Source organism: Aphelocoma coerulescens, chromosome 7 (genome assembly GCF_041296385.1).
Source record: "Aphelocoma coerulescens isolate FSJ_1873_10779 chromosome 7, UR_Acoe_1.0, whole genome shotgun sequence".
In the NCBI taxonomy this organism is placed as follows: domain Eukaryota; kingdom Metazoa; phylum Chordata; class Aves; order Passeriformes; family Corvidae; genus Aphelocoma; species Aphelocoma coerulescens.
This window is the reverse complement of record NC_091021.1, coordinates 26700715-26726903: the sequence shown is the minus strand read 5'-3', so window position 1 is coordinate 26726903 and position 26189 is coordinate 26700715. Positions and strand designations below refer to the sequence as shown.

At 39.7% G+C, this 26189-nt stretch overlaps 1 protein-coding gene across 3 annotated transcripts in view; it reads left to right on the top strand.

The window, feature by feature from the left end:
• The window catches only part of CNTNAP5 (contactin associated protein family member 5), a 272841-nt gene that overhangs the window by 86570 nt on the left and 160082 nt on the right, over positions 1-26189 (top strand). The window contains exon 1 of one of the 3 annotated variants that reach the window (XM_069020988.1): positions 5315-5342. The exons of 1 other annotated variant lie outside the window; for it this stretch is intronic. The gene's annotated coding sequence lies outside the window, so the exon portion shown is untranslated. Of the gene's footprint in view, positions 1-5314; positions 5343-5557; positions 5785-26189 lie in introns of those variants that run through there. One more of the 3 variants, XM_069020987.1, reaches the window with a different exon arrangement.

Below are 26189 nucleotides of genomic sequence, written 5' to 3'. Positions count from 1 at the left end.
AATTCTGTTCAATCTCCTTCCATAAATCCCTGTGAATCCAAGAGGTGCAGGCCCTTTTGGCACTGGCATGATAGCCAATTTTGGCTGATGCTTTCAAATCTTTTCTCTGGGTGCTTTGGGGGAAAACTGAGATTCTTAAGATTGCAGGGCAGTTTACTTGTAGCATCAAAAGAAAACTGCAGTCTGTGTTCTGGATCCAGGTTTTGTATTTCTGTTACAAGTTTGCTGACACAGAAAACTTTCTAAACATCTAAAGCATGTTTTACCTCCTCTGTGTCGGACCTGAACCTCTGTTTTCCTCTGGGTGTAGATGCTCATCCTGCACTATAGGGCTGGTCCACAGTTACTCATCTCTCCTTGCCAAGTCCTTCAGACCAAGAGTGTTTGTATGCCAGTCAGAATATGTGTGTGCCTGGTGGAAAAAATGTTAATGTTAGCAGTATACATTAATGGCAATACTTGCAAATTCCATATGCTCAGCAGATGCTTTCTCATTTGGACTTCAGTTAAAAAAAGTTAAATAGGATAAGGAAAGGAAAAATACTGAAAACATGTCTCCTGAGAAGCCTTCTGTGATCTATTACTCAGTAAATTAATAGAGATAGATTTTAGTCAGGAGAGCAGATACCAAGAATCATCCTCTTGAAGGATACCTTACAGATGCTGCCTTCTTGCATCACACAGTACTTCAGGGAAAAGACTTTGTCTCCAAGGAAGAGGGCACACGTCAGTATTGTTCCCATAAAGCAGTCTCTGGAAAAAACTATCTTTAGAAATTTAACAAAGATTTCCACGTCATGGCTTCTACACTGTTTGCAATGGAATCATTGTTCAAGCATCTGTCACTTTGTTCATTATCCATCTTTACAATGGGTAGTTTTCCTTGCTTTTGTGTTCCAGATGTATGTAGTCAGGCTTTTATGGGCATCCAATATGTGATCCTTTATAAGCTCTCTCTAATATCTTTACACTTTCTAGCTTCTGCTTACTTCTTGTTACAAATTCACAAGCACACTACCAAAGCCATGAATGATTTATACTGAAGAAGGTTTGAGGCTAGTGCACTGAAATGTGCAGCCCTTTCTTGGTTTTGGTTCCTCTGGAAGGGAGATCAGAACTCTTGGTTTTAGTGTTGAGAACAGTTCTGTAATGTCTAAGCAGAGTTAGATCCCAGAGTTAGAACCCAAGTTTCTTACTACATCAGTGCAGACAGCTGAAGTGTGCAGCTGATTTCTGTAGAGAGCACTTAGTATTAGCAAATTACACCCAACAAACCATAACAAAGTTCAGTCAGCCAAAGCCCAGGCTGTCCCTGTAGAAGGATTTAAAAAAATCTCAAGTAGTTGTGATTTGAATCACAGTCAAGCAGTTCATGACTGACACATTTACAGGTAGCAACTCCTTGTTGGCAGCAAATCTCAAATATACGTACTATAGTAAGGAGAAAACATTCTGATGTGCTCTGCTTTCTGCAGAACTCGTGGGACTCATGAAAATATGCACAAAGAAAGGGAAAGATAGTCACCCTTTAAGAAACTGACTCTTTGGAAGCTGATGGCCACAGCAGTCATGTCTAGTAGCTTCTGGATGTGTTGGCTGAATTTCCTCTTAGGAGAAGGGGAGTTTTGAGTACTGCAGGAATTAAAAAGGCATCTTCATGCCATATCTCTTCCTACTGTTTCCCCTCTTTTTTTCTTTTTTTCTTCTCTCATTTTACCTTTTCCCTTAACTACTCTTCTCTCCCACTAGACTGGGCCACAATAGACTGCTTTTGTTTTGGTTGCTTCTCCAACTGGAGTGGTGTATATTATAGAGAGCAGGATAGCAGAGATTAACCTAGATAGCCTTTATTTCTAGAATTCAGAGGTATGTTTAATTTCTCAGTGGAAATTATCGAGTGGAGAAGGATCTAAAGACAGTTAGAGAGGTTTTGGAATTTCTTAATACCTCCTTTTTAGTGGGACACTTCCTGTTACCTCTACTTAAAGCAAATAGTAACTGACTTTGAACAGTGCTTTCTAAAATCTGTGAGGTTATTCAGGTACAAGTACTCATCTGAATGAAGATTTTAGCCCGTGATCTGGCAAACATGTGGGCACTTAACTCATGCATTTACATTTGCAGAATGAGCCATGAAGCACAGCAGTTCAGAAATGAGGAAATCTGAAATGTTGATTCCACATAACTCTAATAAAACTTCCAGTGGTGTCAGGATTTCATCCCACACCTGCAATTAGGTGCTCAACATAAGGTATCGTAGAGTAGGGGCTTTGCAATTACATACTTGCTGAACTTGAAAGTTACTTAGTTTTCTTATTTGCGCTGAAGCTTGTCTTTTCTCCTTTTTTTTTTTTTCTTTTCCCTGGAAAACTGTTTATCTGCCAATTTGTTCATCTTGAGGGGCTTTCTTCTTGCCTACATTTTGTGGATGGCCAGAGTCATTAGAAGCAAATGCATATCTGCAGTCTGACTTTTAAACAAAATGCAGCAGCACCACATTGCCATGAAGGAAGGCCTTGACTTCACACTATCCTTCATCTAACTTTGCTTCTTCTTTTCCCTCTGCCGAGCTGGAGGTCAGCTTTTAGTGCTTAGCCTTAATATTTGAAGGCTTATAACGGTATCGATGTTTATGGACACTGGTTTATGTCCATGGACATTATTTGGTTATAGTCCTGTAAAATATGTGTGCTATTCCAGCCCGAGAAATATGTGCATGTGGTTATGCATACATCACTATAAAGGTTAACAGAAATGGTGATCTGCAAGGAATATTCTTATGAAATTAAAGACTCACAGATATTTAAGGCAGGTTTGAAGAGTTATTGGCAAACATGCAGAGCAGTTGTGTGTGTGTGTGTAAAAATAAATTAAAATCACAGGACAGTGGAGAAGCAAATCTGAGATACAGAGGGAAGGCAGAGTTTTAGGTGGCATTCATCCAGCCATATCTGCAAGAATGCAACGATGATGGTTTATAATTAACTGTGACAAAAATAACAATGATTCTGCTGCCACGTTTTTACCATAGCCTTGGGAGTATAAGTAATTATGCAGTGATCAGTTGATTCTACATATTCACAAATTTAGCTATTTGTCATAATTGGTTTAGTCCCTTGGAATTAGTCCAGACTTTTATTTCATACAGTTGGTTGTAAAAGGGAAGTGGAAGGAAGCAAATTTCCTTTAGCTTCATACACCAAATCAAAGTCAGATCTACACTAACAGAATCCTTATTATTGATTGCAGTGGTTGTTAATTCTTCCAGGTTTAAAAAAAGCAACAAATAAAAAAACAACAACAAAATAAACCCTCTCACAGAAGCCATCTATGTGTCCTCCTTGGAGATGCTCTCAGTGGGTATCAAAAATAAACTGATTCACACTTCAAAACACACCTTTTGTGCATTTTATCTGCATTTAATCTGCTGGATGTTCAGTGGTCAGATTAGATTGAATTAGAGGGATCCAGGTTTTGTGTTTGCTTTCATGCCCACTAAAGCCTTTCCCTGGTTGTCTCCCTCCTAATATTGTCATTCAAGGAAATAATCTGATTTCATGGCCTCCAAAGCCCTTGTTACTTATGAAGCCATTTTATTCTAGACTGTGGTTTTGATAGTTCTGGAGCCAGAAAATACTTTGTCCCAAGCCCTCTACCCTCCACAAAACAGACCCTACCAAAACTAAAAATGCCACTGGCTTTGAGGTAAAAAGAAAGAGGCATGCTAAAGAGTAACTGAAGGATGTCCAGGTACACAGCCAAATTCCTGGGTATTACCACAGAATTCCATATTAAGTGGAACATCAGTTTTTATGCTGTTTGTCTGTAACATTACAAAGTAACTAGAATCCTCTTGCTGCCTTCTAGGGACCCTTATGCATTCAGGCACAAAACCTAATACAGCATCAAATGGTCCCAGAGGGTTTATTTGTCTGGGCAGCAGCAGGCAGAGTGATAAACAAAATGTCACAGATGAAGGAGCAGTGCAGGCAGTCCTACATGTCTAGCAGCCACAGACAGTGAGCCATGGCCTGTCTGTTATCAATTTGTGTTAAATCATGCAATTAGACGTCTTTCTTTATCACATGTTAATCACTACCTTCCTGGCCCAATTATACCTGCTAGCATTCAAGCACATGGTTATATAAATGGCTTCACTGTAATTGAGATTTGGCAAATAGACTGAACTTCTTCCACGTTCTTAATAGCTGGTTACAAGCTGAAATTGCAGCATGTATATGGCCCAAATCACAGTTTTTTCATCTGTGTGCAGCCATCTACTTCCTGCTACCTTGGGTCATTCTTCTAGGCCATGGTATGCCTTGAACCTCCTTTGGGGGTGAAAGCACAGCTGATCAACACCAAATGCTTCATTTCCTGAGGTTTTCCCATGAGAAGGTGAATGTCTGTGGCCCAGAGACACATTCAGGTTCCCTGTGGTTTTCTGATCTTCTGGCCCAGTGAGCCAGAATGAAATTACTCTTCTCTTAGTGGCAAACAATGAAAGAAATGATGGCTCCATGGTGAGGCTTCCTTCAGATGTGATGCAGACCTGAACCTGCGTCCCTCACTTCCAAATGAGCACAGGTGTTTCATTCCCAAGGTGCCTTTTTCTTGTTCTCTTTTATTCTTTTCCAGACACTTCCATTTATAATGACATCAAGGGCACTGCTAGCATTGGAGACCACTGCCTGTTTAGCAGGTCCACCTCCGAGGAGGTACATTAGCAGAAGCAGCAGCAAAATATCTGACTGGTATCCAGAGAAACAGGGCTGCAGGAAATTGGGGAACCTTTGTGTCCAATGGTCAGAGTCCAATCTTCTGTGTGAACCAGATGTTTTCCTGAGAGGTTTAGAATCACAGCTTTAAATTTCAAAGGCTTAAATCTGCTCAAATCCTTTTGTGAGTCTTTAGATGAATGTAGTTTTATGGTTACATAAATTTTTGGGCAGTGGTAGAAGGGACTCTGTTCCACTGCAAAGGAACTGAAATAAAATGGCAGTAGACTTAGGCAGATCAATATCACTCTTCTGTGCAATTTTTAAAAACCAAAGTTGCAGCAGAAAAGCCAGTTATTGCAGTGCTACTTAATTCATTTAGCAATAGAGTGCATTGATTGATATTGTCATAAATAACAAGCCACTTCATCTGTGCCCCCTCACTGCCCTATCATATTACACATACAGGCTAAGATGAAAAAACAGCTGCAGCCCTTCTGAGCCTCAGGCTAACAAGCCTTATTGATTGCACTTGTCGTGAGTAATCTAAAGCTAAAAGATAGCAGCCCATAGGATTTGTATCTAAGCATCATAGGCCAGGTTTGAACCCACACCATTTTCTAGGTGGGTAGTGCCTGTGGAAGCTATGCTGATTTCTAGGCAGCTGACATGTTTTACTGGAAACAAGTGCAAACAGAAGAGTCATGTTCTGAGCAATGATTGGCAAAATCAATCCTAATTAGGCTGCAGGTATTCAAGGCCACTTCTAAACCTGAGCCTTTTCTTGATCTCCTTTAATTATGTATTCAGATCAAAATGACACCCTGAGCTATTATCCTGCTTGTTAAACCCTCTCAGTCAGTTGTTGTCTGAGCAAATGCATCTACGTTTCTCTAAGTGGCATAAATGGTTGCCTCTGTCAGTCTCTGCACACTGAGGGAGCTGCAGCTGTGTCCTTCAACGTCTTGGATTCCAGAGCTCATTCCAAAACTTTGGAGTTACTTTGTTCAAGTTGACCTGGCACCCAGACCTGGCACTTGGCCTTTTCCTCTGTGGGGCTTCAGAGGTACCTCCTTTGTGGGTGTTAAATCAGAGCATTTTGGAAGTATAAGGGAAGAAAAGGCATTTCTTTTGTTTGGTTGTTGGTTTTTATCTCAAATATGAGCTGTCACTCCTTGCCTTGCACTTCCCAGAAAAAGGAAAAGAACATATTAGGTGTGAGAGCTTAGTGGCTGGAATTTACTCATTAGCAGGGCTGACACTCAGGGGCAAGAGAGGAGCAAAGGTTGCTTAATCAGTGTGCATTTGGGGGCTAACTCAGTGTTGTAGACATGACCTTTTCTTTAAAAATCTGCTGCAGACACAGATTTCTTGGGCCGTGGTTGCATGCTGAGGTGTGAGATGGTCAGTGACACTGGGCAAAACACTTGAGCTAGCAAAAAATTCCCTCAACTTGCATATGGGTGAAATAGCAGGTAGAACAGGAAGGTAATAATAAATCTATTAAAACCATATTTATAAAATATTGATTTTTTTTTTTTTAAAGAGGGATGAGCAGAATACTTTGAGGCAAGGTACTGTACTCCTGCGGTTGCTCATTCAGTAAAAAGCTAAACTATATATGACAAAGAAAGCTAGAAAATTTGCAAGTGTTAAATTAGGTGCTGTTGTGGGGCACAGTGAAGGTTATGCCGATGAAGGTGTTCGCTTTACGTGGAGATCAGCACATTTCAGTGTTTATTTAGATCAGTGAGTCATCTTCCCTGCTTACAGAGACTGGTGGAGTTCCTTCTATAGAATACCTCCCTCTTTCTTGTACCTTTTTTTTCTAATTTTTTTTTTTTCAGTGTAGTTTTGCTGCTTATATTATTTAGTCTTTCTTGCAGCTTTGCTGGATGTAATTTCCTTACATACTATTTGTTGTAGTGTTTTTATTAACTTTTATAGCACAGGTTTTGTTGGCACTTAGCTACTAAACATTAATGTAGTGCATACAAAAAATATAGTTCACTACTTACTCTGAGAAGTAGCAAAGGGAATACCTTGGTACCATTCCTGTAAAAAACACCATGAACTCAAGACTTCAGGAATAAAAACCAAGGAAAAAAAAAGTTGGTTTCATTGAGCTTAATTCTCTAAAAGTCATTGTATAATTTTGCTAGAGAACATAATCACAGAGCTAAAGAGGATTTCTTTCATTCTCCTTTGACTTTAGGATGCAGCTGAAAATTCTGGTCCACTACTGTTCTCAAAACGAAAGCCATAAGTATGGCTTTGATTTGTGTCTGTTATAGGTGACCTTGGACTTCACTCTTTGATCCCAAGGGTTGTTTCCAGGGTTCATTAGTCCTTGTGTGCTGCAATTTTCTGGTAATGTTGGAGGCAGTTCTGGACCTGCTACACAGTGGGCAAAACTTTAAAGGCCTCTGAAAGTACATACTGAATAATACTATTCATGTTCTAATAAGCTGTAGGTTAGTCGGAATTTGCTTTCTTCAGCTTGGGGTTTAGTTGCTCTGGTATCAGTTGGAACACCTGGTGACTTTGTCACTATTATGAACTAGCACCAGTGGTGTCCAATTTTTTAAGCTGTTCTCATTATGGAAACCATTTGTACTGGAGTGAAACATCCTCTGAATTCCCTTCAGCAAGGTACTGACAAGTGTTCTCGTTCAGCAACACATCCAGTGCAGGGATCTCAGTGAGCAGCTGTAGTGGGAGCTGCAGGTGGAGCTTTGGGGGGCAGGAGCTGACCTCAGACTTTCCTGCCTCAGAGTGTGAGGGCGTAAAAGCCCAGAGGTTCCTTTGTTCAGAGTCTGTCCTCGGAGGCACCAGCTCGAGCTGTTCTTTTGTTATTCAGTTATTGCATCCAGATTAAATTATTTTAAGAGCCATTAGGGAAACCTGGTCTGACTGCGAGTGTTGGGTGTGCAGCTGCGAATGTCAGCTCAGGTGGTGAGAGTGTGACTGCCAGAGTGGCTCTTGGGCAGCTGGACAGGAAAAGGTAATTCCTTAACATCCTGGCCAAGGAGGTAGGATGTGCAGGCAGGAGGGCGTTGTACACTGGGCAGTGCAGTGTTGGCTGGTAGGAATAAGTCCCCAAAGGATCCTATTGTGTGCACGGATACTGACAAGATCTATAGAAGTTTGTTGTAACTTGGTGTTAAGTTTTACTTTATTCAAGTTTTGGAACTGAGAAAAAAGCTTTATTTAGCTTTTTTAATAGATAATACAGTTGTACAGTGAGATTTATGGTTTTGGGCTGCAAGCATTGTAGGTAAGGCTTTTTGTCTTTTTTTTTAAATTTAAAATTAAGGGGAGAAGAAAAAGATTTGTTGGGCTGGCAAAATACTAGGGCTACTTAATTGAGAGGATCTGAAGTTACATGCTGCCACTTAAATTCATTATTATATTGATGAATATACTTTATCAATTTTCAACATGCAGTCCTGCAGTGCTCTTAATAAATTATGAATCCAGAATTACAAATAATTCTTTATTACTCACTTTAGAAAATAAACATGGTAAGATTTACCAGTAATATAAAAATCTTTCTGTCTTCATATATTTTATTTGTGAGCCTTTTTTTTTTTTTTTTTTGCGTGTTTTTTTTTCTATTCTTTTTGGCCAAAATCATGACCTTCAACTTTCCTGCATCACTGGTGGCTAATTCACCAAGTTTCAAATTAATATTCTTCTGTGTAAGTGATCACTGCAGCATGACTTCACAAAGTTTGCTTGAATTTTAGCCTGGATTCATGTAAGTCTAGATTTATAATGTTTTCTTGCCAGGTGTCCAAGAGGGATGTTTCCTCTTCCTGAGGCTATCAGATACCCTCAAAATTAATATTCATATTAGCTGTAATTTTTTTTCTTAGTTTTCATGATCCAAGTGGCCTGGAAGCATTAAGGGATATGTAATGATGCTCACAATCAGGGCTGGATCTGACCTTTCAGTATCCATGACAAAACAGAGGGTAAATAAATCCCTTCAGAAAGAACTTGACATTAATTCCACCTTATCTGCCCAAACCTGTCAAAGGTTACTACTCATCTGGGCTATTAAAATGCTAGTGTTTGCAGACTCTGAGAAAATTGCTGTCTCTTGGCAGAACAAGAGCCAGCAAGCCAGAACAACAATCAGAAAGTACAAGTTTTTTCACTCCCCATTAGAAACTTGTTTCTAAGGTCTTTCCTACCAGCTTTCTCCAGATAACATTTATGAAAGTCATGTTTTGCAGAGATAACTTGGTGGTGCACCAAATCTTTGTTCGAGATAGTTAGCTACTCTGTCTTTGATCTGCACTTTACAGCGTATCATTATTTTTTTTGAATGTATGGTGTTGCATTTTCAGGAATACTGGCCTTCCATCCAATTATTTGCAGTAACACAAATACTTTTGTTTTAAACTGATGTGTAAGAGTTGTTACTGTAAAGCTCAGTACACTGTTACTGTCACTACCCAGTAACGGAGGAACAGGAAGCAAACTTGGAGAAACTGGAGCACAAACAGAAAAAAGACTCATGTGAAGACTTACAGAAAGCTGAAGTCAAATACAGAAACACAACTGAATGTTTGTATGTGGAATAATTTGGTCATTGTGTACCACTCCATGTCTAATCACAGTTTGGCCGGATGAATGCACAAAGCCTAATTCTCTTTTCTCTTGGCTTTTTGTTAAGGGAATGGAGGGAAACTCCCATTAGTGTTCTAAAAAATAGGTTAGGCCTTCATGATGAAAGAAACTGATGTATTTGATTCTTTTTTAAGAGGGATGTGGACTAGGATTTCCCAAGGTTTTTCAGCCACCCTAAATGCAGGACTTTGGAGAAATGGTAAAGCAGATCCTGACCTTTCCTAGCCCAAATATCAGCATGAGCCACATCATCTTCCTCCCTGACACCTTCCATGGCATGCTTGTTGCCTCTGGAAATCTGGATGCATTGGCCTGGAGGGGCACAGGCACTTCAGAAAGGAGTGGGCACAAATGGAGGGCCAGGGCAGTGGGGCTGCCTCAAAGGCTCATTTGCTCTGCAGTCCAGGCAGAGCATCTGTATTTGCATTTTCAGACTCCAGTGGGGATTTCTGTGAGAATTCTCTATTAGCAGTCATGACTGGTAACTTAAAAGATGCCCTTTCCTTATTGCAGGCTGATGTGTGTGTGGCAAACTATAAAGTCATGCATAACATTTACGATGGTGAAATACACCGCTGGCATACTATAAGATTTTGATTTCCTCCAGAAACCAGCTCTTGTCTCACATCAGCATTTTATGTAAATAGGATGATTTGGTTTTTTCCCACAGACAGTAAAAGTAAGAATGCAGCTAATGTCCTTGACAAAATATATTAGAAAAGAATTCCACAAATGTATTATTTTTTTTGCCTAAGGAGAGTAGTTAGAGATAGCAGAACAGGAAGGCATTTCAAGAAAATAGTCCCATGAACACCGAGTTTTCTTCCTCTTACTACTTTAAATTAATGCTACACAGGACAAACTGTAATGCTGAGCTCATATTCCTGAGCTATATGTGTAATTCAAACACGTAAAAGTGCTGAGCAAAATCAGTGATAGCCTTTGATACCGTTCTAAGCACAGCCTGGTGTGTGCCTCCTTTATGCTTTCCCTTCTGGTAGTAGCTACTCCTGAGAAATGTGCACCTTTGGTGTTCTCTCACTCTGACAAAACTCTCCACTCAGCAGATACTTTTTTTTTTTCCATTATGAAGCAATTGAAGGTTTGCATTGCTTGGGATATGAACATAAAATTTCCATCCATATTTAATCAGCCTGGAGGAATGTCCTTGACCAGGGCTGGGCTGTTTTCTTCAGATCAGGTGTAGACCGGCAGTTCCTCAGTACAGGTGGCAGTGGCAATGTCTCTGGTGTTGTCACCACACTGCATTAAGCAGTTTTGTGGTTTGATTATTATGATACACCTTCTCTGTTTTCAGCTTCCGTTTTCTCTTTGTGTGAAACTCAGGTTAAAAAGGAGAGAGTTTATGCCATTTGGAAAAAGGCGCAGGCAACTCAGGAGGACTACAAAGATGTTGTGAGATCATGCAGGGAGAAAATTAGAGGGGCCAAATCCCAGATCCCAAATCCCCAGAATGTACTGTTAATTTTGTTATTCCCACAGTAGGGAACACTCAGCTGTGCATATCAAACTCACAAATCTATTAATAATTGCATTCATGTACACAACTACATACAAATATAAATAGCAAGGCTACAAAGCCAAGCAGAAAGTTAGGAAGTTAGGAAATAGTTGAACTAGTTGCCTGGGCAACAGTAGTCTGGTTAAGTATTTGCATTTTGATCTAGGACTGCAGGGGCCATATTGATTTGCTTTTTTTTTCCCCTGCACAGGGATGCTAGAGCGGAAAAAAATGGCTACAATTTTACTAACTCTCATATTAAGTGTGAGATAATTATAATAAGGGGCTCTTGCAGAACTCCTATAATAACCTTTATCTTTATTGCATGGATGGAAGGAAAGGTCAAGATCTGTTCAACTAGTATCTTTGTGTGACAGACTTAGTGTTAGCTCCGTGCTTTATATACATAATATGTCCTCAGAGACTGCAAGGAAAGCAAACAGACCTCATCAATTTCTCTAATGATTCCTCTGAAAGATACTTTTTTTTTTTTTATCTTGGTTTGTATTTTTAGCTCACTTTAACAACACCTCTATTACCAGGCTGTCAGAGACCTCGTACATAGAATTTATGTTAGCTTTCATAAAGAAAAATTAGATGCTATCTCAAGGACAGTCTCTACTTTTAATGTCATTAAAGCTAAATGAGTTATTGTTGATATTCACTGAGGAACAGCAAATAGAATTAGATGGAGAAAAATCTTACTGATAAGATGATGTGCTGGCTGAAACTGTCCACTGCAGAGAAGAAGTAATTTATAAGCATTGCTCTCTTGAATGTATACATAACCTGTACTTTATGCTGTGTGGTTGGTTCTGTTAATTCCAGGGGAGGGATGGAGGCTGTGGAGAAGGGGTGTGGATGTTAGTTATAATACTCTGTATTTCTGAGCAGCACTGAGGGTGTGGTTGGGCAGTTTGGCCCCGGGCATCCTCAGCCCCCCAGATGCTAAGGAAGAACAAACACCTGGTCTGGGCCCCGCTGGCTGCTGGAGAAAAGCAGAGCTCATGGAAAGAGGGAAAGATTTTTACTGAAAGGTGGGGTTCATCAGCACAACACTGAGTGATACCTCTGCATCGAGGTCTGTGTTATGTTCCACAGGGTGGGTCAGGCTGGAAGGGACCACAGTGGGTCATCTGTTCAACCTCCCTGCTCAAGCAGGGCCATCCCAGAGCACATGGGACAGGATTGTGTCCAGACAGTTCCTGAGTATATCCAGTGAGGGAGCCTCCACACCCTCTCTGGGCAGCCTGTTCCAGTGCACGGTCACTGCACAATAGAGAAATTCTTCCTCATTTTCAGGTGGAACTTCTTCTGCATCAGTTTCTGCCCAGGAAGTTCCACCTGATTGATTCTCAGGGTACAACTGGTTGTGACTGAATGCTTTTCAAGTTTAGTATGGAAAGCTTCCCTCTCTATTAGGATAAAGAAGCAAAGGTAGGCCAGTGGTATTTCACACACTGGAAGATGCCTGCATCTGCATACTTTGCACTTAACACTACAGTGTTTGCTTTAAATTCCTTCTGTAAAAGAATGAGGAAAGAAGCAAAACAGGGTTGAAGATTTCCCTGTTCTTGCTCAGCTTGCCCAGGCTCATAGGGAAAAGCAGAGAGCTCTGTAGATGATAGAGAATTTTGTAAAAGGCTGTTTTATATGGTAATCCCACCTGTCTATAGATCTGTGGGACAGATGTCATCAACTTTGTTTCTTGTGCAACTGAGAGCCCTTTAGCTGATAAGTCCAAAGCTGGAGTGAAATGAATATGGAGATCCCACAGCATATTCTATGGGCTCAAAGTGTCTGTGGGGAAAAAATGAGGTATTGAATTTCCTGGTAGGAAAGAAAGTGCTACATATTTCATTTCATGTCTGTGGTATAAAGACTGAGAAATTCTTTTAAGAAAGATCAAAAGTAGATGCATTTATATGTAACATCTTAATGTGTAACTGTTTTGTTTGGGTATTGCAGAGAGCTATTGCAAATGAAAAAGAAATGTTAAAAGAACATTATTAAGCAATGAAGTTAAAAACCTGAAAGATAGAAAATGTCATTGCAAACTTAATTAGACCCCCTAATGTGTGTGCAGTGGGAAGGGCTTTAATTACCTGATCACAAACTATTTTTTGCACAGCATCCTCCATTCCTTTCAGCATAGAAACTGGATAGTCTTTAATTAATGAGCAACTATTCAATATTTTTTTCTCCTCAATATGCCATCTTAAGTTTTACTCACTGCATGTTCTTCAAACCAGCTCTAGACCCATAATTATTCATTTCTTGATGGGAAATTCTTGTGAAGTATACTTCACAAGAAAATTTATTTTACAAATATTTGTTATTTTCATACCATCCAAAAGAGATTATGGGTTACAATGATTTTTTTTGAAAGCTAATTGTGTCACAAGGAAAAATCATAAATTAATTTGGAGTCTTAAACCAAATAAAACTGTATTTCAAAAGATTATATGCATTTGAAGAAAAAAATCAGTTTACTTAAGCTGCATATACTACCTGGTGAAAAAAAAAATCAGATCCCAGCATTTAAAATAGGTTTTTATCCTCCCTCTCAGCACCCCAGCCCCCCCCAGCATAGGCTGAAAACAAGACTTTGACCTGTTAAAAGACAAAAACCAGCAAGAGCAAGAACGTGCCTTGTGCCAGAGAGAGCTGTTGCCTCCCTTGCTGTGTCATTAAGGCACTGAGCCACTCTCTTTGAGCTGGTAGAAAGCCACATTTAAAATTGTTGCTATGAATCAGAGAGACCAACCCTGGTGATAGTGAGAGGTAGCAGTTGGAATAAAATACCTCCTCTATTCCCAGGAATGGATGCTGGCTCTGCATTTAAAAATCACTGGGTGGTGTACAGGTGTGCTCCTGGCAGCTGGGGCCTGAATCTTTTGCTGATGAGCAGAGTCATGCTTGCTCCCTGGCATACTCATCTGTGAGGTTTTCCTCATACCCTTTCCACAAGGTGGCCTCATCCAAATATTTTAAGGCAAAGTAGTCTTAAGTCGTTGCCGGAGAGGCAGGAGTGACCCGTCACTGAGACCACTCTCTCACTTCCAGATGAATCTCTTGATAAGAGGATTAGTGTTTTTAAGCAAGTGGATAGAGGCACCAGCACTAAATGAAGTGAGCCAGAGCTTTATCCCTTAAGGTACAGTTCAAAACAAGTTTACAGATTTCTATTTAAATGCCCACATTCCAGGTGTGCATAAGGGTCAATAAGGATTTGAGCCTAAAATTTCCAAATTGTGGTTGAAAGCCTTGAAATCAGCTATTCTGCCTCGCTGTCACAGACTATAGAAACTCTCCCTATGAATCAGCATTTTTTGATGAAATGTAAACAGTATTTTAGAATAAATTTCTTCATTGTCTTTTTAGTTTGTCTCCATAAAACTGGTAGCTCATAATCAGTAATTCCATCTCTGAAGTGCAGGTGGGGTCAAAGTGTATTTTCCCAGGCCTTGTGAATGAATTAAACTGTTTTTCTGGCTTCCTTTCCTCTTGCTCATTTACTGTGACCCCCCCCCCCAAAAAAAAAAAAAAAACAACAAAAGTTACGTAAGGATGAAGATGTCAGAGGGAACACCTGTTTTATTGAGGAACTGCACCTAGCACTGGAGATTTCCAGAAACATTCTCCACTTGTGGCTGAAGCCAGGGTCCTGCAGAAATAATAAATGACCATAATACCAGAGAGGAGGGGAGGAGTTCACAGGTAGGACCTGTGGAAGTGAATGCTGATGCTTCCCAGTTTTTTAAATATGTGCTTGGCAGCCTTAATTTTTTTGACAAAGAATGGTGGATTGAATGGGTGTGCATGTGTTGGTGTGTGAGCGTGCTGGTATCTTAAACCAAGAGTGGAATAAGCAAAGCTGGTTGTGTGATTTTATTGAGCCTTCCATGGCTCAGAACTAGGCTGAGAGCCCCATATTTGCTGCTGTCAAATTTCTACAGCAGGCAGAAACACTTATTTTTTCCTTGTCTGACCACTGGTAAAAGGCCCTGGAAAACTAGATCAGAGTTTTTTCAGAAAGAACACCAAAACAAAGTGATAATTTTGAAATATGAAAAGCAACAGTAAAATTGATATTATTTCTCCTCGCCAGCTCTATGAACTTTGAAATCTTTTGGGTTGGATAAACCATTTGAATAATGGGCAAGATCTAAGAGGACAGATCCCAAGGGGAATGCAATCCTGGAAGGTGCTCTTATCCTTCCTAGGATGCCTCCCTACAAACATAAATTCTGTTTGCTGGGGAAGGAAGAGTTGGGTCTGTGATGAAGAATTTAACATGCAAATTGTTATTAATTCTGCCTTCAATCAAAAGTGCACAGAGCAGCTACAAGGAAGAATAATAACAGGTGGAATAATTGCACTTATATCCCCTAAAATGTGACACTCCAGGTTGTGTCAGTAATTTCAACTTCTAGCCAGGGAAGCAGCATATATATTTTGTCAAAGAAGTAAACATTACCCCAGGTTTTAACAAGCATATGTCCTTTGAAACCAGTATATTTTATTTTATTTAACCCCATTGAAAAATGGTTGAAGTCTCTCTTTTCAAATAAGTGAAGATTCTGTAACTTTTAGGTGATATGCTGGATGCTGGGTTTGTTTAATTCTTCTAGCTGTTAATGTGACAGGATCTTGGGATCATCACTGTGTGTTTGCGTAATTTATAAGTGAGAGGCTCCCCCTTAAATGGCCTCCATAAAAATATTATGCAACACCCAAGAGGATTCTTAGAGACCTTTCCTTCCTTTCCTTCCTTTCCTTCCTCTCCTTCCTTTCCTTCCTTTCCTTCCTCTCCTTCCTCTCCTTCCTCTCCTTCCTCTCCTTCCTCTCCTTCCTCTCCTTCCTCTCCTTCCTCTCCTTCCTCTCCTTCCTCTCCTTCCTCTCCTTCCTTTCCTTCCTTCCTTTCCTTTCTTTCCTTCCTCTCCTTCCTTTCCTTCCTCTCCTTCCTTTCCTTCCTTTCCTTCCTTTCTCCATTAATTTCCTTTCACAAGCTGCCCCTATTCTAAAACTTTAGTGACTTCACAACTCCTCTATCCATTTTCTTCATCCACTGTTTAGCCATTGCAGCTTCTGTATACCTTGAAAACCATCTGTACATTAAATTATATCATGTTTTTTCAGTTTTTAGCTCTTTTGAGTGATCTCAAGTTTCTGGACACCTTCAATTAGTAGTAAGAGCTTGGCAGACTCTGGATAATGGTTCTCTAGCAAGCAAGAAAGATAATATATTTCTGTATTGCTATTTCTTTATAGGACTTTTACAAAAGTGTAGAACGAGTACTCAGCTAAGATCAGAGCTGGGTGCTGCCATGCACCAGGAACATTCATCAAGTGAGATGATTTGTCCTTAAGAGGAGCTGTAAGTAGGTGAAAAAGACTGACAAGGTATTACTTACCCCTGTTTGACAGATGAGAAGTCAGGACCCAGGGACTGTCTGGATTAAGTGGCAAAAAAATAAATGGCTTCGTGAGTCCTGGTGTCCTGTTATTGTTCAATCCAGGGACTTGGAACTGGAAAATGTTAGAAATTTCTTACGGTTCATGCAGCTAATTTCTGTTGGCATGGGAGGGGAAAGATGGGTAAGCAGTGTAGCCTTTTGAGACAAGGCCAAGGTACCCACACAAACAGTGAGCTTGGTACATGCACTTCAGTTATCACCAGAGATTCTGTGCCCACCCTGAGAGCAGTCCAGGTATGGTAAACTACAGACTGGTGGACTGGTGAACTTTTTTCTAGTATTTAACCTCCTAATAGCTGTAATGGCTAATTCTGAAATACTTCTGTCTGGTTGGATAATGCATCTTAGACTGGCAAATGCCAAAGTTAACAGAATCTATTATACAATGCTTTTTCTCAGTGTCACTGAAAAATCATGCTGGATTTTTTTTTTTTTTAAGAAAAAAGAGGAAACAAAATGTTATTTGATAGGAGAATAACATGATGCTTTTGTGAGAAAGGGTTTTTTTTCAGTTCAGTCAACACTGGGGGTTCATGTGCTTTTCCTCACTTTAGTGGGATCACAGTGACTTGAAATTGGCTTGGGATGCAACAGCTAAACCTGTCACTTTGTGGCATTCATTTGGAAGTACACTGCACAGGAATGCTGAATTAGCCCTCCTGCTGCATGGGTGGGATGAGCTGGAGCTGAGTGATTGTAGTGTCAGAATGAGAAGTAGTTCAATGGCATCTAAGGGATATAATTTCTGTGGGTACCTCAGGATGTGTACAGAACAGGCTGGGCTGTTAGTGGAGATCACTTGTGAGAGGAAATATGATTTCCTGACTATCCCTAATAATGTTAAATCTAATTCATATTTTCATATTCATTGCTGAGTATTATGCAGACTTGGCAAGTCGTTAAGGACAAAACAGAGTTACTGTAAGATACACGAGCACTGAAGCACAAGAAATTGAGACTCCAGATGTAAAATCATAGATACCAGGAAGCAGGAAGTTTGTGGGATAGGTGGAATGAGCACACTGCTATGTTGGAAATTTCGGTGCCAGGTTGTAGCCTGAAAGAGTCTTAGTTGCTGTTCAGTGTAAGGTGTCATATTGCTGCAATATATTAGATACATTTTCTTGTACACTATTTCAAGGAACAACAGAGGATAAAAGACTTGTGGAAAAACTCCTACTATATGTCTGCAATTCTGCACATTGAAGAGTTGAAGCTGTCCCATTTTTTTAAAATGTTTGCTGTCCATCCCCTCAACCTACCTGAGTGCCTTTTAATACAACTATTCACCACTAAAGGCAGTTGCAGCCGTATTTCTTCTTTTCTAAAAATAGACTGCAAGAGCATCTTTGTTATCTGCAGTGTAAATTGTTTTTGTCGAAAGCTGCTTTGCTACAGTATCATTTCTTAAATTGCATATTAATTTAACAACCCATCCACCCAAAACATAATGATTGTGACTGGAGAAATACAATTCTGAATCACGAAGTGGAAGGCACAAGGGTTTAGATGCAAGTGACACCAGTTTTCATTTGGCATGAATATACACAGGAATTGTGATTACAGCAATATGCATTGTCTTCTGTTTGCAGCAATGCCAAGACAACACCAGGCTGGATGGGCCTCTGAGTAACGTGGTGTAGTGGAATGTGTCCCTGCCCACAGTTGTGGGGTTGGAACTAGGTAGTCTTTAAGGTCCACTCCAACCCAAACCATTCTGTCATTCTGTGAAACCAAAATTCAAGTGTAGATTAAAGTGTGTCCCGGTGAAATGAGCAGAATTTCAGTGATGAAAGAATGTATTGCTGAGAATCATTTTAGTGACATTCCTTAATCATGTTCTCAGAAGGTGGTACGTATTTCAGCAGCTGTACTGTGGGTTTGTGAGAACTGGTGTCCAGATCAGCATCAACCTTGAGAGGTGAGCTGGCTTTGTGCATTCCTAGCACTGTATTAACCACTGCTGCTGAACAGTGTCCTTCACTCCTTCTCAACCCATCTTGCTTTGCAAATACAAGATTTGGATTGAAAATGTTTGCAAAAGCCTCCTGTGGCAAGCAGGCAGAAAGCCAAGGACTGGTAGAGCCTCTGTGAAGGGCTGGTGGGGAATGTTGGCTCAACATGACTGAGACAAGTCCGTGGTGCAGTAGATGCATGAAAAGCCTTGGCAGTGGTTGCTGCACGCACATCTGAAATGGCTTTTCTAGCCCTGGGTAATGCTACAGTCATCAGAGAGGGTCCAATGGGCACAATTTTCAGTGACCTAAAATAGCATTACACGTAGTCAGTGGGGCAGACTTTTACTCCTCAGCAAAGGTTTTTCACTCCTCAGTGTAGGTTACATAAGTTTTCACAGCTAGGAATTTAGGAGCTTCAATGACAGCTATACATCACTTCCCACACATGCCCACTCACCCCCAGAAAAGGGGAAAAAAGCTCATATTTCCAAGCTGACATTAATAATGTTGTGATGAGTTCATAGTGGGGCAGTTAGTAATGCATTTAATGCATTTATGTTATTGTTTCCCTATTTCATTTTTTTTCTTGTTTTAGTCTGTTTCCTGCATTTAATATTTAAAATGAACAAGCACGAGCAAAGAGAAAGAACTTGAAAGGCTGAAAATCAAAAAAAACACAGAACCTTTCCACTTACATAATTCAGTTAAACACATTCTTCCCATGATGCATTGGGGAAATATATTATTACAGACACAAAGCACTTTGTAGTGTTGGATTATTAACTCCTTCTGGGGCCAGATGATTTTTATGCCAGATTAGAAGGAAGGAGAAATACGATGTAATGTCAATTAACCTAATTGCTATGGGTCTTTCAACACTAGGGCTTAGGTGCACTCCCAGAAAGGGGATACAAAAATTTGTACCTTTAGGATTTCCAGATCTTTGGAGAGAGTTTAAAATGCCCTGATATTACCCTGGTGAGTGCTGTGTGCTCATCTGCCTGAGCAGTAAAAATAGGCTATTTTTATTTAATTGGATGGTGGAAAGCTAGAGATTTCTTACATCAGTCCGATGGCAGATTCAAGATTCTACATATGTCAAAACAAAGCCATCTGGATTTGTTTATATTGCAGTTAGTCTTTTGCAGGAGTCCAAGTGGCTATTTGAGAGCCACTATAGCATCAGCATAACAAATAAACACAGGTCATGCTACAGCCCTTTTCAGTTTCTTGGGCCAACGTGGAGAGCCCTTTGCTTACACATCTGCAGGGTGAGTGTGTGCTAGCCAAACAAAGTTGTGGAAATGAAGACAGGGTCATAAAAAATCCCATCTAGACATGAAATCGTATGAGTTAAAAGACTTAGTCCCAGTTTTAAACATTCTCATTGCCTTGTCTTTTTTCTTCAGTTCTTTCACCTCTCAATCCTGTTCCATTATGTGGGCATGGATTTTATTTTTGTGTTTACAAATGCAGGATTTATTCAACAGAAGATTGAGTTTTTTAGGGTGTTTTACGTAAATAAAACATTTTACTTCTGAGTTAAAAAACAAACAAAACCAAACATTCCTGCTTGAAATAACAGAAATCTTTTTTAATTGAGGGAAGGCAATTAACAAGATTGATTGCTCAAACCCCCTGCAATCCAGTTAGGAATGGTTCATTGTGCATGTGATAAATTAAGATGGTTTGCTAAGTTCCTGGTGGATCCTTGATTTGAGGTTATGAGTTTGTAACAAATCATGACAGAGCAAAGCTATCAAATGGCACTGTCTCTCCTTTAAAGAGACCTCCAACTCAGCTGGCAAAGCCTTTTCTCTTTGTCTAGGGGTACAGCAATCTCTCAGTTTTATGGTAGTTTGGGACGGGAATGTCTTGATAAAGCTCATTGAAAGAGAAATTAATACATATATACGTAATTAATGGGATCTCCAGCACAGGTTAGGTTAGTTTGTAACATTTGTTAACCAATGGAGTCCAAAAGCTTTCAAGCCCAATTTAGTTTTCTCTAATTGTCAGAGCTCCCAGGTAGGTTTTCCTGGCTCTGTGCCATTTTTTCCTTTGTGTGGAGTGGGGCACAGATCAACTCACACATTGTCCTAAGCACCAGACATGGAACTTGCCCTATGCAGCCCAGGAAGGTGTTTGAAGAAGTTTGTATTTGGGGTGATCTGATTGTGCTTTGGGTTGTTACCGTCAGGAAGGGCAGAGTTTGTGACTTTTGGCCCAACTGTGGTGAAAACTAACACTTAGGGTGACCTTAGAAATAGACCATGTCTTTTCTATCTACTTTTAAGGCACAAAAAGAAAGAAAGAAGAATTCATCTGCTTCAGATGTTCAGTTCTGTTTTCTTTAGTAGGTAATGAGAGCCCTTGTGAGCATAAGGAATGTGTCCTGGCCCTCCTGATTTCTGCCAGCTGCTCTCCACTGGGTAGGGGAAGCTGGTAGTGTAGCTGGAAGGCCTGGAAGGTGGAGTGTTTCCCCACTTTGTCCATCTCCATCTGTTTGGATTTGGAGCTGGAAATACTGTTTGGATTGAGAACCTTGGAGATAGTCAGCAAATCCCCGAGAGCTGCCAAGTGTGGTAGTTCCTGGTGGCTGTGATAAAGCCCTACATCTTGGAGACTTGGAAGATAAATGAGTGATCGTCCTTGCTGGGGTGCAGCTGAACTTGTCTAAGCCATGGCAGAACAATGGCATAAATTAGATTTATTAAAGAAAGGTGCTGCTTTTGTAGCATCAATTTAGTCAAAATGATGGTGACAATGGATGAGTCTTCATGCATCCCCCCCAACCCACACACCCCCTCTCCCTTTCTTCTCTCTCTGATGGGCAGTTGGAGGGTTTGGGTTTGTCCCAGCGTAGGAACATGGGGTGGGTATTGCAGGTGTGTCTGGGTGCTTGCATAATTAAAGTGTTCCAGAGATGGGGGAGCTGAGACACTCACAATTGAGTTTGGTGCACATTGGCAGGCATAAAATGCTGCTGGAAACTGGGCCAACTGAGCAAATTGGTCTGCTGAGGTTGCAGGCAGCTTTCTGGTGAACCCCCCCCACCCTCACCCCCAGCAGGGGCACCTGCAAGGTACATCCAGCCCAAAGATGAAGATTTTTTTGGTAAGAGCTGTGTGAAAATGTTCAAGTAATAATCTTCAATTCTTTAATTCTGAATGAATTTGAGGCAGAAATGTCTGTTTAAAGTGAAGAATATATTCTGAGAAATTAGTATATCATTAAAACAAGCACTGACATTCATTTCTTTTCAGTAGTGTGGATGCCCATGTAGTTCTGAATCTTCCTAAGTGTGATAGAGTTTGTAAGGATGGGCAGCTGGGAGGGAGGGGAAAGAAACTGATGGACCATGATTCCAGGTCTGTGTTTGATTTCCAAATAACTTTGCAGTTATGATCCCTGCTTCTGACTAGTCAATTTATGGGTAAATTTTCACTTTGAAAAACTACCTATGTCAGTACTGTGTTTTTTTGTTCAAGGAAAAGGATCATTTTTGGTCACATTTTTCAAAGAGAAACTTTGAAATTAAATTAGATTTTTATTGTTTTTCAGATTTCTTCTGTTCAGTATAGTTATTGGAAAATAAGCCGATGAATAAATAGTTCACAAATAAAATTAGTTGGGTTTTTGTCATGGTGTTTTTGGTTTTTTTTTATTCACAGTTTCCTATGAAATGTCACCAGCTTCAAATAAGAAATTTCTTTAATATGTTTCTCTGGGGGAAAAGGAATAGATGTTTTTCAACTCTTCTGTCAGTATATGCTCTGAGACACTGAATAATTCTGAATCTCAATATACCCCTTTATCTAACAGCTTATGTGTTTTATTAGTTTTGTGGTTTCTGAGGTTTTGTTTTTTCTTTAGAGGGTTGGTGAAGAGATCAGTACAACTTAGTGATAGATTTGACATTTCATATAGACAGACCTAGAAATCTGACTAGAGAACACATGTCTAGAAATCCCTAGCAAAACAAAAGCTGCTGGGTCCACAAGTTTTCTGAAAATTATGTTGGGTGTTTGGCTTTCATGTTCTAGTAAACATGAATAATAATTCCCCAATCTCCTGCTATGTCTGTTATTCATTATTTTATAACTCCATGTTGTATTGTACTTCAGACATCAATTTTCAGGCTAAAAAATCCCAGTGTGTTTAATCTTTCAACATTCTGAAGATGTTTTGTACCATTGGCCTACTTTGTGGCTGTTTTCTATATTTATTTTTTTCAGTTCAACTATACATTTGTCAAATGGAGAGACAAAAGCTTCCCAGTTTTCAAGTTGGGGTCACATTAACTGTTAATAGATAAAGTAATTTTAATACTTTTTGGACGGCTGGTTCTCTTTTTTTTTTCCTTGCAATTCCTAATAACTTCTTCGGGTTTTTGGCCATTTTGAGTCCAGAACTGATGTTTGCATCCAGCAGTTTACAAGGCTTCAAGATTCCTGAATGACAGCAGCAGATTTCCAATGTATTTCAGAGTGGGTGTGTGGTGAGGATGATTTTATCTGTGTGGTGTGGTGCTTTATATTTGCTGATCCTCTTTATTTTCCATTTTACTGCCTGATCATTCCATATCATCAGATCCTTGTGCAGCTTTTCTGTCAGTCTTTATTTTGACAAGCCAACAACTTTTGTGTTATCACAAAGTTGTGTTAGTTCTCTGTGCTCCATGTTTTCTTCGGTATGACATTTAGGAAGCCAGAAATAGCATAGATCAGACTAGATTCCCATAAATGCACATTTTCTTTTGTCATATATGAGCTTTGTTTGGTTTTTCTTTTTTCTTTCAGTGGTTTTCAGCAAAAGTTGATGGAAATGCAAGTGCATGGTATAAATTATAGCATCATTATCAATCCATAAACTGATTCCTTTGAAGGCCAATAATAAATTTTTAAGGTCTGTATTCCCTCTTAAAAAACAAGATGTCTTTTAATCATTATATAAGGATCTGCTTGTTTGTTTATTCTGATTTTTAAAATAATTTCTACTAATTTATGGATTTATTTGTATGTGGGTACCACGGTCTGTCTTAAAGCCTCTTAAAATGTGCCCCTGCATTTGCCACCTTCTGTTTCTCTGCTAATGAAGTAAATTTCCTGGATAGGATAGCTATCATGTCTAGTAGTTGAGCAATTTTATATTGAATTGTGGAAGAATATTAATTGAGCTTAGTGGATTTTCTCTCTTTATTTTATATGCTAATTCAATACTTCAATTTGAAATAATTTTCTCGCCCATAAGGGAAAAAGAGCCTAGAGTTGGAAATACCCTAAGCTGTAGCCTACACTCTGCTCTGATGAAAAGAATTAATTCACCATCTCAGCTTTGGCCTTGTCTTCTTCAAGGCTGTCTTGTAGCATTTTTATTAGTTGGTTTTTTTTTCCTATCATATGTTCATAAGGGTATTTATTGCTGGTTTTTTATGCCTTGTATCAAATGCTCTAAAAATTTTTAAATTCTGTGTTATGCTGGTATTCTGTACTTACAGAGCTGATCCCAATTTCCATTTTTATCCTTTAATTGTGACTTCTTCTTTAGAGGAAAGTCTTCCTACTTAAAATAGCTTCTCAGTCTCTGATTTTACCAGATGGATTTTACTTCTTTCATTTTAAAGAAATTTGTTTTCAGCATAAGTGGTTTTGATCTATTTTAAATCTCCAATATGATGACTTTAAAATACTTATCCTGTTGTTACTTTTAATTTCTAACTAACAAATTCTAGGTTTTATGTATTTTTTTTTTGAAGTTAATCTCTGCTTTAAAATAATACTTTAAGCTTGTGCGTATGTGTGTAGTTCTGCATTTGTGTGTTGGATTCCAGTTTTGTGTGGCCAGTTTTGCAGAGAAGCTCCTCAATAGCAGTGTTTTCATCCTGAGTGCTGGTTTAGTCTAAAGAACACATTGTGTCTGTGTGTTGGGTACCTTGCTTACCAACTCCAGCAATTACGCATTTCTGATGTCTAAAATTTGAAGTTTAAGATGATCTGACAGTTTCACTCTATTCAAAGCTGAAAAAGGCTTCTCTCTGTTTTCTCTAGTCTTGGATCTTTTATTAATGCCTTATCTACCATTGAGTGAAATGACAACATAACATGGTCATGTGTTTGATAACCCAGACCTAACACACTAATGTGGAAGAATTTCAACCCATATTGATGTTAGGGTGGTCAGTAGTAATTCACTGTCCCTATTGGCTTCTAACCTTTCTTTTAAACATAGCACCCTCCTTTTTACCAGTGTTTCCCACTCCATCCTTACAAACTTTGTACCCTTTACTGCCTCTCCCATGTGGCTGCTTTCCACTTGTATGTCTGCTGGGGGATGTATTTTTGAACACACAAGGTATAACCCAGGTTAGTTACACTTCCAGAGTGAGCACATGTGCCTTTGACATAACCATAGAGACCTGTGCTGACAGGCTTGGCCTAAATATCCTGAGGCCATGCTTTGCTGGTTGAGTGCATTTTGTCCATTTCTCTCCTGTAATCAAGAGTATGGATTTTGGCACAATTCATTCCTCAGCAAGGCACATGAATGCCAGTATGGGGAGAAACTGGACTCTTTGAAAATGCTAATCTGACTCTCCAAGCATACCATCTAATAAACAATCTGGGAGCCTGCAGAATTGCTGCATTTTCCTTTAGTCATAATGTGTTGATTTAGTGGTGTTTTAAAGAACTGCTGTCAAAGTTGTGTGTTCTCCACACAGGTGGTGGTTCAGGTGTTCATTAATGCTCTGCTGCAGAAACTTGGTGAGTTCAAATGTGCATGAGACTGTAGCATTGCTGCAGAAGCACTTGAGGGAATTTCAGTGTCCTGTATTAGAAGGTAAATTTGTGTATTTACAGAGTTATCTTCTGTTAGCCAGAGAACAAGTTCATCTCTGAAGACTGAACTGTGAACATATATCCTAGCCCAGCTTATTATTCAGGCCTCAATGTGTGCAAAAGGTTTGAAAGGAAATCCTGTAATAGGTTAATTTTCCACTCTGTGGGTTGCATTGCCTGAAAACACTTGCTTCTTTCTTCCCTTTTTGTTACTTTTCAAGGGGTAGCTACTCATACTGCTTTCAGGATAAAAAGAAAAACACCTTAAACACAATGCCTTCATCTTAATATTTGCAAAAAATGTTAGGTGTTCTTATTTCTTGTTCTAAAGGCGAGCTCTTTCATGGATCCTATTCACTGATCCTTTCTTTCACCTATGATCAGGAGATAAAAAGATTAAAAGAGCCCTCTGTGCTAGATTTCACACCTCAGGAGAAGGGCTTGTTAAGGAGCTATTGATTTCCTCTCTCCTCAACTCCCTCCTCTTTTCCCATACTTCCCCCTCTCCTCAACTCCCACATCTTTTGCCATACTTTAATGGGAAATACTGATACCACTGGAGAGGCTTCCAAGATTTTAAGACTAGTTTTTAAGTGTTTACCTAGCTATGATTTAGGGAAAAACTGTATGGAAGTGAAAGGAAAAAGGACAGCTTACAAAAGGAGTGGTAAGAAAGGTCTCTGAAAAAGCAGAGTGTTCAATTTATAGACTCATAGAATATGCTGAGTAAGAAGGACCCATCAGGATCACTGAGTCCCACTCAAGGCCCTTCACAGGACACCCCAAGAGTCACACCACGTGCCTGAGAGCATTGTCCAAATGCTTCTTGAACTCTTGTCAGGCTGGTGCTGTGACCACTTCCCTGGGGAGCCTTTTCCAGTGCTCAACCACCCTCTGGGTAAAAACTTTTTCCTGATATCCAACCTAAACCCCCCGTGACCCAGCTTCACGCTGTTCCCTTGGGTTCTGTCACTGCCACCACAGAGCAGAGATCAGTGCTGCCCCTCCTCTTCCCCTCATGAGGAAGTTGTAAC